Source organism: Equus przewalskii, chromosome 17, assembly GCF_037783145.1.
Source record: "Equus przewalskii isolate Varuska chromosome 17, EquPr2, whole genome shotgun sequence".
In the NCBI taxonomy this organism is placed as follows: domain Eukaryota; kingdom Metazoa; phylum Chordata; class Mammalia; order Perissodactyla; family Equidae; genus Equus; species Equus przewalskii.
This window is the reverse complement of record NC_091847.1, coordinates 36663772-36678576: the sequence shown is the minus strand read 5'-3', so window position 1 is coordinate 36678576 and position 14805 is coordinate 36663772. Positions and strand designations below refer to the sequence as shown.

General features: G+C 38.1%; 1 long non-coding RNA gene across 1 annotated transcript; it reads right to left on the bottom strand.

Moving 5' to 3' along the window:
• Window positions 1-9827: 9827 nt before the first annotated feature.
• Window positions 9828-13526, bottom strand: LOC139076706 (uncharacterized). Its single transcript, XR_011528594.1, has 2 exons — window positions 13068-13526; window positions 9828-10287 (listed from the first exon to the last, which is right to left on the bottom strand). It is a non-coding gene; the product is annotated as an uncharacterized lncRNA (long non-coding RNA).
• Between the last annotated feature and the right edge of the window lie 1279 nt (window positions 13527-14805).

Here is a 14805-nt window from a genome sequence, read left to right as displayed (position 1 = left end):
TCTGTGTTATAATTCAAAGCGTCAAAATTAATGCCTCTGTTTTTAATAAATAGAATTACCAATTCGCAAACAGTTTATCACACTGTTCCCAACCGCAGAATGGAATTTTAATTATACAACATTATTTATGGCAATGAAATGATCGTGTTTCATAATATTTGCCAACAGCGCAAGTTAGGATTTAAAAAGCAAAGCTCTATTAAATAATCACTTCCTCGGGTGGATTCCCTTTTGTCTCCTTTGGCTCACCTAGGATAAGGTAAGGACCTTGGGAAAAGACAAAGAACGTGAAGGACTCTGGCTAGGCTTTAGCAGATAACAAAGTCCTCAGTGAAGGCACTTATTTGCAAGATTAAAGGGTTTGAAGTAAAGCCTGAAATTAGTAACTTTTCATCTCCTTTTACCCAGACAGCCAGTGTTTTGTAATAAAATAAAGACTTTGCACTTTCAAACCTTCGTGCCAGACAGACTGTGAAACTGAATGCTACTCAATTTTAAATTATTCATACATTCTTAATTGTGATGTTATCCTTATAAATGATAGTAATGGTACCGTTTAAAACCTAAAAACCAGCAGGCACCTGCCAGTGAAACGGGTTCATTTAAAGCACAGTCATTGAATCCTTAATATGAGAGGCTATTCGAGAAGACTCAGTTAGGAGAAAGTCAGTAAGACATTTGATTTTACAGTTAGGAATTAGGTAGCTTGACGTGATTAGCAGAAGGAAGTGAAATGCCAGTGCTTAATTTAAGGAGAATTTACAGACCATTTGGAAAAATCACTCTAGGCTTGGAGGGTGCCTGCAGAAAATTCTACCAACTCTCCTTATAAGAGCATTAGTTACAAACAATTATTTTTGTATTATTTAGCAGGGATCAAAATATACTGTAAGGCACAGAAGACATGTGAGATCAAGAATAAAACGACTTGCTCACTTTAAAAAACATAAAAATGTGTGTGTGTGTCTATATGCATCTGTGTGTGAATTTGAGCGCTTAAAAAAAGTTTCTGAGAAAGATCCATGTGAGTCCAAATAGTTCTTTTGAGTATTAAGAGAACTGAGTTGAGTCTATAAAAACTAAGGTCTTTACAAGACATATATACCAAAGTCATTTTACTTTCTTCAACATTTAAAAAAAAATTGATGTTGCTTTGAATTCATTTTCAGAATCCTTTTAGTGATATCAACACTTGTCATGGTGTTGGGAGAAGAAATGTCTCTCTGAAATGTGGCCATATTCTTTTGGAACATACTTGTTAAAAAAAATAGAAACTTTTTGAGGTTGTGTCATTTTTAGATGGACATTTTTATATGCATCAATTTCTGTAACCTTTTGAGCAACTTTTTCTTTGCTTTTTTTTCTGTTTGTGATTTCACATTAAAAGTCTTTAATAGAAAAAAAAAGAATTGAGCTGTTAAATATTTTATACAGCTCTCGGTTTTCAGACAGACTAAATAAGTAAGGAGATAAATAACAGATTTCTATGCCTCCAGCTTCTAGTCTGTGACGCGAGTGTCTCCAGGACTTTAATGATACTGTTCCAGGTATCATTAAATGATTCTAGCCTGCATGTCAGTAAATGCTCAGAAGGGCTGGCGTTAGTGAACCACACTTCAGTGCCTAGAAATCTGTTATTTATCCCTAAAGCCTTTTCTTGTATCTAGAAAGAAATGGTACTCTTATATCCACAAGTCCAAAAGTTGATTAAGACGAGATCTTAACACTATTTTCCACAAAGCCCTAACCAAGCAGGTGTTTACTATTGTTGTTTAGTTGTTTATTTGATTACTTGTGTGTGCTGTGTGGCCTCACTGTAATGAATTGCTTTTTCTACGTGCACGTATACTGACGAATAATACTTATTTTTAATTAGGATAATAAAAGAAATGGTTAGACAGGAAGCCTAATAACGTTATACCATTGAAATAAGGTGTCTCAGATTTGAAACGCATTCTTTACCTTGAGTTTCAAATTTCAGTGTTTAAGAAGAAAATGTACTTTCCATATTTCAAGGGTGAGTGCTTGATTCAGACGATTTGGGTTAAAATCCAGGACCTGCTGTTTGCTTACCACCTGTGTGTCCTTGGGCTTGCTGAGGAATAGTGAAATCATACAATTAAAGCATTTAGGTACGTGATTGGTTCCTAGTAACTGTTCAATAGCTATGCACTATTTTGAAGGTCAATTTTGGGTGAAACCAGCTTTGTTCATTGTTCTATATAACCTCATCAGCAAATGACTGGATCATTAGCATATTGAACAAACAAGATGCGATGAGTAATCATAAAATCAACTTTATTTAGTTGTCCCACTGCCCATTTAAATCCTTCTGGAGATAATTCTTACCTTGCTCTTTGATGGAAGTTCCAGCAGGCCCCATGACTTCCTGCTCATCTTTAAGTGTTAAAAAAAAAGTGATCTACTCTTTCCTTAAGTTTGATGTTCAGCTTCAGTTCACTAATTGAAAAGATCTAGTTCCAAAAAACAATAAAAAATTTTAACCTACTTTAATCTTAAACCTTTCCCACCCTCTACCTCATCACATCGACAAGGGTTGGCACATGCCCTCTATTCTTTCTCCACCAAGTAGTGCCCCTAGCCTCCAAGGTTGTGACCAAGCTTTCAGGGTCAGTCAGGGTCAAAAGGCAGGGGCTTTAAGGAAAGATAGAGAGAGAAGAAAATTAAACATATGATGCTCTTACTTATGCATTATTTCTCTCTAGAATATCATCATTTGTATACTTGAAGAACATTTTTTTTGGTGAAGAAGATTGGCCCTGAGCTAACACCTGTTGCCAATCTTCCTCTTTTTACTTGAGGAAGATTGTCACTGAGCTAACATCCTTGCCGATCTTCCTCCATTTTGTATGTGGGATGCCACCACAGCATGCTTGATGAGTGGCGTGTAGGTCCATATCCGAGATCCGAACCAGTGAACCCAGCGCTGCTGAAGGGGAGCATGCAAACTTAACCACTATGCCACCAGGCTGGCCTCTTCATTTTATTTTTTAAGAACTAGCTAATTTAATATTACCTTTTCCATGGCTTTCCTTGATTTCTCCAGTCAGAATTAACTGTCCATCTTTTGTGTCCCATGGCATTTTGTATATTTCTGTATTAGGACATGTACCACTTGGCACCACAAATAATTATTTATAAGTCTTTTCTCTTGATCGAGTGAAGCACATGAAGGAAGGACTATGTGTACAGCTTGCTCATTCTTGGGGTCTCTAGAACATAGCACAGCTTCTGGAATATAGAGGTAATAGCTAAATTGAATTTTTAATCTCATTTGGACAGACTGGATTGATATTTACTTTTAGTGGAGTAAAAATTTACACTTAGAAGCCCACTTAACCTCCATCATTCTGACTCTCAGTATGTAATCTTTGTGTACAATGTTTTTAATTTATATAGCAATTCTGGCACCTTCCTTATGTTGCAATTATTTTCTCTTGAGAAACTTATGCATTTAATTCTTTTAATTTTAATAGTACAAATTTCTCATTAGGCTAAGTCTTACTGGGGTAAGGAATTTATTTCCTTTGAATAGTTCTGACACTAGTGTCAAATTTTTAAATTATTTAATTTGCAATCACATTACTTATAAAATAGAATATAGAAAATTTGAAAAATAGACAAAATAATTCGTAAGGCAATTTCTCACAAAGGGATAGAAAAATATTTTAACTTGATTTCTAAATATGTCACATTTGTAATGACTCCAAGGCAGTGAGTTGAGAAAGGAATCTTTGGCCACATCTAGCCACAGGACCTGCAATTGATTTATAATGTCTGCCATGATGCAGAAAGGAGTGCCATATGTATGCCATCCTCATCCTAATACAATCGCTAGTCATGTGGTAAGAATTTATTCCCAGCCATTTTCACCTATGTATGTTATCTATAGTCACTATGTCATTGCATGTATAGTCATATACGTCATTGTAGTTATGGTGCTAAATGACAATTCAGAAGTCATTTATATATATGGCTTAAAGTATAAACATTGCCAATTTTTAAGTCCTTCTCAAGCCAGCCACATTTCTGCTTCTGAATTTGTTGTCTTGGCCTGCACTATGACTTTCCCAGATCTTCCCTTCATTGCCTCTTGCAATTTAACATTAAGGTTTCAAATTAAATGTGAATTTTTTTTATGTTATCTTCCTTAAACTTTCAGTTTAAAGTAGGATTTGTCACCTTCTACCTCCTATTCCCTGTTATTCTCTATCTCAGCACCCCATCCTCTCATTACTCTAACACAAATGATAATTATTTTATTTGTTTGTTCTCTTGTTTTTGTTTTACTGCTGTTTCCCCCAAGTGACTATAAGTTACAAGAAGGCAGGGTCCTTATCTGTCTTGTTCACCTTTGCATGACACATAATATGGATTCAATAAGTCTGTGCAGAGTGAATGAATGGACATTGAAGATAAATAGAGTTAAGAAGGAACAAAACTGAGATGTATGTTTAGACCTATATTTGACTTCAAAAATCAATTGTCTATAATTTCCCACAAACATCAGAGCATCCCTGCAATTTTTCTTGACTGTATATTTACTGTGAACCAGCACCCATGGCCAAAAAGTTAAAGTAGAGAAGTGGGTCCAGGACCAGGGAGGTGAAAGCTTGAGTGCGTTATGCTCTCATTAGACAATTCCATTTAGGTGATATATATACACACACACATAGCTTCACCTCAGTGTTTTATGTTTTTCACTAAGGTATCATTTGTATTCAAGAAAATTCACCCATTTTAAGCATAGTTTGATATGCCTTAGTGGTTGTATGAAATCATGTAAACACCACCACTATCAAGATACGGAACAGTTAGGGTGATATTTGAAAAGGGAATGTCAGTTACTTGAAGTGTATGTGGAAGAAGATCAATATTATGGAGTGACTAGAACTTATGCACGATGGAGACTTATGGAAGGAATTTGACATGTTTTGACTTGCAGAAAATGCAGGAGTGAAACATGACAACATTCTTCACATATTTGAAGGACCATCACTTGAAAAAAGGGATGAAATGACTTCTCTGGGTCCTTAAGGAGCAGAAAAAGGACCAATATATGAAGATTACAGATGGATCAGTTTTAGTTTAACTATGGGGAAGAAGTTTTAGGAATTGGTGCATTACATAGTAATAAGCTCCCCATAGTCACTAGTTCTTAACCAAGAGTTAAATATGTCAGGCATTTCACAGCAAAATTTCCCAAATTGGATGGCAGTTAGAGAGGACGATCTCTAAGCTGACTCTTGTGAAATATTTGTTGAATGAATGAGATCAATGAGGGCTCAGAGAGGCAGGTGGTGGAATACTCACAGAAGTGGGATTTGAGTTGAAGTAGGGAGGCTTTGGGGGTTTCAGTTAGGGACAAAGGAAGGAAGAAAGGTAGGTAGAAGTAATATTTAGCAGAAAAAGCATTAGAAAGGGAAAGATATGCAACCATACATTTCCAATCAGGTTGGATTGTTCTAAAGAACCACTTGGATTGTATGGATCACAGAGCACTGAAATAGGAAGAAAAAGAGTACATGCTAACATTGCGTTCCTTATCCTCTTCTTTGTTCCTTAAACGTAAGAGAAGAAAGATTTTTATCTACTTGTACAAACTCCCTGGTCTCTTAAGCAGGACTAATGATCTTAAATTTACAAATAGCATGCAGCTACAAACAAATATGTATTTTTCATTTAAAAACACCATGTAGGTTTGCTTTTCTTTCAGGTGGATAATGGGCCTTTTTTCCTCATAGTTCAGCTGACAAAGAATTGGTAGATTTTCTCCATAATTTGATATTACCCTAAATTCAAAAGCAAACCCAAGTGCCATCAGTGGTTATAAGCTGTGATGTGTTTGAAAATGGAAATTTGACCACTACAAATAGCAAAATCTTCATTTCCATTAGAGTTTTATGAACTGTCTGGTTGCTGATCAGGATAAAACATACACTATTCTGGAGCCTGCTATGATGCACCAGGCAAGATGATGAAAACAAAGACAACTATTTCTACTAGAAATAGCATATTTCATTAAGCATTTCATGTGTGAATATAGCCACATTGGTACACATTGCCTTTTGTTGGATTTATACCTTCAAACTTATAGAGAAGTCTATTTTAACTAAGGAGATTTACCTCTGGACATCTTTCTTGTGTATATCTCTTAATTATGCATTTAAAATACAATATTTTATAAACCACCACCATTCAATAACCAGTCAATTAATTTAGTAATCATCTTCCCCATCAACTCACAAGAGACTACCCATTAAAAAAACAAAGATAAATTATTCCTTATTACTTTAGAAAAGGAAAATAAGAATAAAGGTCAAATAAATTATTTTTATAGGATTAAACAAAGGTAAAAAGCAAAGTTTAATAGATCTTTCAGAATTGACTGGGTGGTAAAATATTTTATTAGAAAAAGAAGGATCTAAATATGGTTTTGAAAAGTAATCAGACAAATTGAAAGAGACAATTAAAAAATGATGAAAATATAATTGCAAAGTTATGGTTCTTAATCTTCAAGCTAGTAATGGTTCTAGACAAGATCTAGGCTATTTTGTTTTTCTTATTGCGATAAAAACAATGTAGGTAGAAAGTAGAAAGTTTTGGGCTTTTGTTGTTTTTGAGGGAACTGACAACAAATATTCCTGAGTGGAATAGAAGTGTTTGCCCAGTCTTTTGGCATAAATGAACATTCTCAAAATGAGTTTACTGAAACATTTCTCCTTTTGTATAGTTCAGAAATATAGGCTTGAAAGGGCGGGATCTTCCTTTCTCTAGATGCAAAATCTTCATCTATTTCCTTCTTGGATGTAGGAGCAGCCCCTTGGTCATCCTTGTTGTCTGGGAATGGATTATCTGGATGTTGGTCATCCAGGCTTGCTGGTGGTTTTGTGCTATTATGGTAGATTGAAAAATCTTCACATCTGTGTAATCCCTGATGCTTTTTCCTATGCAGTAGACTTATAATATGCCCATTTTGGGCATATTTGGAGCTTGAATCTACCACTTTTTAGCTATGTTACTTTGGACGAGTTACTTGACTGTTCTGAGCTTCAAGCTTTCCCCATGAAATAGATTAATAGTGCTCACTTTAGAAGGATTGATGTGAAGATTACAGAGAATGCATGTAAAGCACATACTGTAGTGTCAGGTTTAGAACACGCGAAATAAAGTTCAACCATTATATTTATTATTAGAGGAGATATAATTAGAAGATTATCATCATGTTTGAAAGGAAGGAATGTGACTCCTTTGTTGGTTATTTGGTCAAAACTGACAGGTACCAGATTCCACTATATTGGGGAATTCTGTACTCTTGGCTCCAAATGTATTCGTCTTCAGTCATTTAGCAATCATCTGTTAAATACCCACTATGTTTCGAGCACTACTCTGAATCCGAAGCACACAAAGGTGACTAGAATAGAGTTTAATCCAACTCTCCATGTGCTCCCATACCAGTGGGAGAGAAAGAGTCATAAACATACAATAATACATTAATGTATTTGTGAAGGTACAGACAAGGTCTGTGCGAGCCTAAGGAACAAAGATTGAAATCTTTTTAGAAAAATCAGGGGAATTTCTAAGCAGAGCTGAGATTTGAGTTGAATTTTAAAAGATGAGAAGCAGTCTGCTAGCCAGACATGGTGGAGAAGGACATTCCTGGAAAAGAGTCCAGCCTATGCAAAGGCGGAAAGTCGAGAGAGAGCATAGCATGGGAGAGGGCATGCACATGGCCGAGCACAATTGTTATCACATGGTGAGAGGAGTAGAAAATGACGTTTAAAAAGTAGATAGAGATCTTGATATCATTCCATGTAAACAGGGGTGGCCCTGGAAAATGGTAAACAGGAATCAGATACCAGACTTGCATTTTACAAAGATCCCCTGGCGTCAGTGTTGAGTATGTAGCTGATGGATGGGAAGTAGACGCAGGGAGACCAGTTGGAAGTCATGAGAATGCTTCACTTGTAAAACCTACTCCTAATAGTTTAGTATTGCAAAGATTGTTAATCCAATATACTTAGCTTTTACACATTACCACTGTGTGTAACTGCTTGTTAACGAAAATGGTCACTATTGCTTCAAAAAAATTTTTTTATGTCTTCCCCTGAAACGTTTTATTCTACATAGCAAAAATAAATGTGCAAGGTGATTTGAAGAGTCAAATATAGCTGTAATTTTGTGTCTATTTAAGTTTTCCCCCCAAGAGACTTCTTTGCTATTTGTAGAATTATATTATGCAAATGTGTGTGGGATATATGCATTTTTAAATAATAAAACAAATATTCATATGCCCAAAACCTAGTTTAAGAAATAAAGTTTGCTAATACCTTTTAAAACCCATTTGTGTGCATTCTCCATCACATTCTCTCCCTGCCCCATTGTCTGGAATTTTGTACATCTCTGTCTTTATTTTCCATCAGAACTTTGTAGTCTTGTAATTTCTTTGTTTAAGCTCTTTCCCCTACCCCCCTGCCAACCTAAAACAGGATTAAGATTTGTAGTGTCACCCTGTGTCTGAGTGACATACACGAGAATATTCCCCAGTTGGTATTATAGCACGGAGTTGGTGAGGTGAAAGCACATTTTATGTTAGCACAGACTGAAAAATACTTCGAGCACTGGAATGCACATATGTTATCTTTGAAATCCTGCCAAATCATACAAGAATGTAAAGAAATATGAAAACCACCATATAGAAGGAGATATCGTCATTAAGATGGTACGTTCTTTGGTGTCAGTCATTCCTATTTCCTTTGAAACAATTGTGACTATATTAATTACTACTCAAAGATTTAAAATACACTTTCCTAGGTCAATAATAATTATTTTCTAAGTCCTCTTTGACATTTTACATAAAATAGTTCCTGTAATGTCCTTTAGACAGTGCCAAGCACAGAACAAGTACTCAACAAATGGTAGCCCACAGTGTTGTCGTTGCTATTGTTATTTTTTACCACCTCTTTTCCTCCAGCAACATCCTACTATTCTATTGAAAGAAATACAGTGGTGAAAGATGTTACTGTATAATTCGGGGAAATCTTGCTACATTAATAGAAATACACTACTTTCAATATTTTGATATCTTGCGTACAGGTGGGAATTGAATTTTTGTGCAACCTTTCTCTCTTTCCATTTCCATCATTGTAACCATCCCTTATCAGAACATCCTTTTCATATTATTTAAAACATGAAAGCAGCAGTGATAGACATTACTTACGCTCATCAATACTTCTTTTCTTCCTGAGCCCACTGAGTCAGCTCTGGCCTAGTTTTAGGTGGGGCCACATGACTGATTCTGGCCCCTGAAATGTGTCAGTTGTGGTGGAGGCAATGAAAAACCTTTGCAAGATTCTCCAGTCTCTATTCTTTCAGCAGTAATTATGTAAATTGTTTGTTGAGAGGGTGGAGCCACAAGATTGAAACACCTTAGGCTGTAATGTTGCCACGCAGAGGACAACTGCCCAGGAGGGTGACCTAACCTATAGCATACTTTGCATGAACTAGAAATAAATTATAGATGTTAAGCCACTGAGATTTTGAAGTTGTTTGTTACCTAGTCTGTCTTGGCTAATACAAAGTACTACTTTATTTTTCATGCACGACTAATACTGGCATTCTTGTCTTAAAGAAAAAGAGCATATTATTCATTTTAATGGACTATCACCGTGCTTGTACTGAAAGGATGGAAACTTAGGAGATAAATATTTATTGCTATCGGAGTTCACCTGCTTTTATTCAGTATTCTAATGGTTGCTTCCAGGTATTTAAGTACGTATAATAAACTGACCATAACATTTTACCAATTTAACATATAATACTGATCATCACATAAGAATTTATTGCAGGCATTAATGTTGGCTATGAATATACATAGACAAACATATTAATCTCTAATCCTTTTGACATCACAAATAAAGTCATTTAGATGATGAAGATCTTGCTATTATGAGAATAGGACCTCATTTTGTAACTAACATAAAACTCAACCAGGTTAGTTTGTGGATATAAGATTGTTGTGGGTGGAAAAGTCTTTATCCAGGACTGAACAAGCCACAACAAATGCTGAGTGGACAGAGCGTGTGTCAGGCAATTTAGACTAAGTTATGCTGAAGAAACAAATAGCTTCAAAACAAGTGGCTTACAACAAATTTGCTACTCCTTTGTACTACATATCCATTCTGGGTTGGTTGTGGCTCTGCTCTGAGTCATCTTCATTCTGGGATCTAGGCTGAAGGAGCAGCTGCTCCCTGGGACATTGCTGATCTGTGGCAGGGAAAAGAGAATATTAGAATTAAATGATCGCCTTTCTTAGAAGTCATACTTATCCTTCCTCACATTCCACCAGACAAAGAAAATTATATGGTCAAATCCAATGTTAATGGGGCAGAGATAGATAACTCTCCCACAAAAAAGGGCAACAAGTATTTTGAACAGTAGTACAATCTAGCCCAAGGTTAAGCAGGAATTTGTGAGGCTAGGGGTAGGATCAGAAAGGTAAGTCTTTTGGCATTTCCAAGAGCACATGGTCAGGGTCAGCAATGCTTATAGCAAATTGGATAGTTGAGAAGCAATGATGAGCATAATCAAGGAAGTCTGTTTGAGACCCTAATCTCTATCCCACACTGAAATCAGAAAATGGGAAGTCCATAAAAATAGGACAACAAGAAAAAATACCAGATGACATTGACAAGATTAAGACCAGAAAATTTGAGGTAGATTTCCAGCTTAAAGTCAGAACTTAAATTTTTTGTTAAACTTTGTATGTATAAAATTTCAAATATATTCGCAAATAGAATAACAATGAACCCCTTATACACATATCGTTCATAGTCAGCAATTAAAGTATGGCTAATTTCATTTCATTGCTCTCATTCACAAAATCCTGGTCAGATTACCTTGGATCAGTTACTAAACAACATTGCCAAGACGTTGGGGTAGATTTTATTTTCAGAAAAGACCATGATACTTTCTGTTCTACAACTCAATGAGTAGAATGTGGTAGAAGTGAGTTGAGATCTAGCTCATGAAAAGAGATATGCCTGACTTTCTCTTTCTCTCTCTCTCAAGATTCTTGCCTTGGGACCTCTGAGCTGGCATATAAATCTGTCTACCCTGAAGCTATCAAGCTGGAGAGACCACATGGAGATAGAGTGAGGTACCCAAGTTGTCCCAGCTGCTCCACCTCTCAGCTGTTCAAGTCTTTCTATTCAGGCATCAACTTGTAAATGTGTGAACCTTCCAATCCTTCTAGCCCCCATGCTTTGAGCCACTGGAGCTGACACTAGGTGGAGTAGAGTAAGTAGTCCCAACCAAAAATAAATATTGTGTTGTTTCAAGCCACTAGGTTTTGAGGTAGTTTGTTACACTGCAATTGATAAGAGCCATCAGGGAATTCAGTTCAGTTTACTTCAGCAGGTATTTAAAGATTTCTTGCTATGTGTCAGGCATTGTAGAAGGTTACAGAGATTCAAAAGTAAATAAGACATCTTCCTGCCATCATGTAACTTATAGTTTAACAAAATTGAATGTGAGTCATGATTTTCAATGCTCTATTAAATAGAGTGTCTTAATTAAAATATCCACCATTTATTATATGTGTATCATATTGCCAGACATTATACTAGATGTTTTATATAATTACTTCACTAATCCTGAAATAAATCCCATGAAATAAGCATTAGGGGCTTCACTTTGTACTTGAACACAGTGAAATTCAGAGAAAACATGTAAATTGCTCAAGGTAACCAAGTAAGTAACTGGTAGAGCAGAGTTTCTATGCAGATATGCCTGACTGTTGTGAACACATATTGTTGTTATGTTGTTTTTCTATAATAGGTAGACCTTTCAAATATTTCAAAGAATTTATTTCAGTTGAAGAGGGCATGGTTTACTCATTTCCAAGTTAATTCTACCCTAGATCCTAAATGACATTCAAACTAGACTCTTTCTTGGTCCACAGTGGCTGCGAGAGCTAATGGGGTCCTCAGCAGCCCCTCAAGTTCCAGCTGGTAGAGACCAGGGTAGGGACTGATGGTGTCAGGAGCCAGTGCTGTGCACATACTCAGCTGCAGGGTCCAGCTGCAGGAGCCTGTGTACTGGTAGGGGTCAATTGCAGATACACGTGTGGTCGTCAGGGCCAGAGTTATCAGTAAGAACCTATTCCACCTGTGGGTGCATTGACAGCTGTGTGGGCCCTGGCTGTCCCTGTGTATTCCAGTGGCTGCAGAATCACACCACAGGTACACGCGCAGCAGTGGAAACTGGTGATGGGAGTTGGGCTGGCTGGGTGCATGTGCATAGCAGGAGGGGCCAGTTGCAAACGATCCTAGCAGTGTAGGTCAGTGACAGGAGAGTCCAAAGCTGGTCCCACAGGCAACTGTGGGGGCCCTGGCTGTCAAAATGCACTACTGTTGCTACAGCGTCTGGCCATGCATGCATGGCAGTGAGGTCAGTGTCAGAAGTCAGGCCAGGGGCATTCAGATGCACAACTGGAGGGGCTGGCTGCAGGTGAACCCAGTGGTACAGGCCAGGGACAGGAGGTAGGGCCAATTCCAGGTCTATAAGCAACTCAGGGGCCTTGGCTATTGGCTGCAGGGTCTTGTCAGACAGGAGGCATACAGGGTCATAGCTTGGGGTGTGGGAGGGCTAGCTGCAGGTGACCCCAGCCATGCATGCCAGGGACATAAGAGAGGACCATATCTGGTCCCATGAGCAGCCATGGGGGCCTTGGCTGTCGGTGTGCACTTCCATGTCTACAGGCCTTGACATGGGGGCACTCACACAGTAGTGGAGGCTGGTAAACAGCATCAGGCAGGCCATATGCAGGTTACAGCTGGAGTGGTTTGTCCCAAGTGCAAGCACAGCGGTGAGGAGTCTATCAAAGGGATCTAGGCTGTTGTCTTGCCCTCGCAGAGGCACAGAGGCCTGGGCTGGCTCCTGATGCAGATCCTGGTCCAGTGAGGGTGGAGTGGGTGAAAAGGCTGAGGGAGGGAGCAGGGAGGGACTCAGGCAGCTGGTGGGCTGGTGTTTGCAAGTGTAAATACCTGTGGGCAAAACCTGGTGAAATTTTCAGGAGGTCCATGAGAGCTCTTGGTTTCCTCAGTGATGAAAGCTGCTGGGGTCCGGCTGTGAACCGTGGTGGCTCCTGCTGAGCACGGCTGACACTGATAGCCCCTGCTCTTCTTCCTTTTCCTTAGCCAGCTCTGTAAGTCTCAGCTTTGCCTATCTCTGGATAGGGGAAACCAAAGCAGGTCCTTCAGGTGGTGCCCCGAAAGGCTGGAGAAGTTGGTCACTCACCCTGTTCTCCCTTTCCTGGTAAGAAGAACTCTTTCCAGCTGGGACATTCCCTCTTGGCGCTGAACAGTGTGAGCCTGGAAGATGGCATGATTTAGGCAAAATGAAGCTGTTCTTCCTTCCTTTTTGGTTCAGTAAGTCTCAGGGTTTTTTTGTTTCACTGTGTTGCTGAGGTTTCTTTAAGTGAACTCTTAAGCTCTCCCTGGGCTATTTTGGTTCTTGGATAGCTGTCTAATTGTTGATCTTTGTGGTCACGAGGCTCGGGTCTCCTACTCTGCCATTGCTTCTATTTTGAAATGCTTTTCTTCATTTGGCTTCGGGGATACTAAAATATCATGTTTCCTACTTCACTGGCCTTTCCTTCCCTGTCTCCTTTCTTTGCTTCCTCTGCTCCACCTTTATTACTGGAGGGCTCTTGGGGCCCGATTCTGCTCCTTTTTACCTTGTCTATCTATATTACCTCCTTAGGTGAGCTCTTGTAGTCTCAGGCTCCAGTGAATCTCAAATTTATCTCCAGTGTTAACTTGGCCTTCTTATAGGCATGAATCTAAGACTCTATAAGTCAAAGTGCAACCAAAGCAAAACTTTTATTCTCCTCCCCCCAAAGAACAGGTTCCTGACCTAGTCTTCCTTGAGTAAAAAGACCCACATCTACTTGTTGATCACCAAAAATCTTGGAATTATCCTTTATTCCTCTCTTTCTATTAATTCTGTTCTCATCTCTTCTGTAAGTATGTCCTGTAAATGCTACTTCCAAAATACAATCCAAATCCATCCAATTCTTTCCATTTCTACTACCTCTTCCCTGGTTCAAGCCATCATCTTCTCTTGTTTGAACTACTGCAATAATCAACTAACAAGCCTCTTGTTTAAACCCTGATTCTCAATTCTCCCCATTGAAGCCTGAGAGAGCTCTGAAAATCCTACAGTGTACACACATTTCTAGGCTTAAGAACTTCCAGGAACTTCTAATGGAACTGAGCTTATTTTTGCCTTTTGACCTTTTCACCAGCTCTTCCCTTTACTTGAAATGTTCTTCCCATAGATTTTATCATGATTAGCTCCTTTGTGTCATTCAGATCTTTGCAAAAATATCACATCCTCAGAGAGAGCTTCTTAAATCCTCAGTCTAAATTTGCATTCACTATCACGTTGCACTCTTAATTTTCTGCCAAATACTTATAACTACCTGAGAATCTTCTTGGTTATTGTTTGGTGATTTTCTGACACTTGTAGTGTAAGCTTCCTGATAACAGTGACATTCTGTGCTTCTTTTCCCCATGTCTGAGAATCTATATCTATTGTTGTCACATAGTAGACGCTCAATACATATTTTTCAAAAAGAAAAACAATGGTCCTCATCAGCAGACACATACAAAAATTATGAAATAATTTAGGAATAAATTTGCCCTATCTACATTAACAATCAACATCTGGGGATTCACAATCTAAAAACTCATGCTGTAGAATGAAAAACAGCCACTAAGT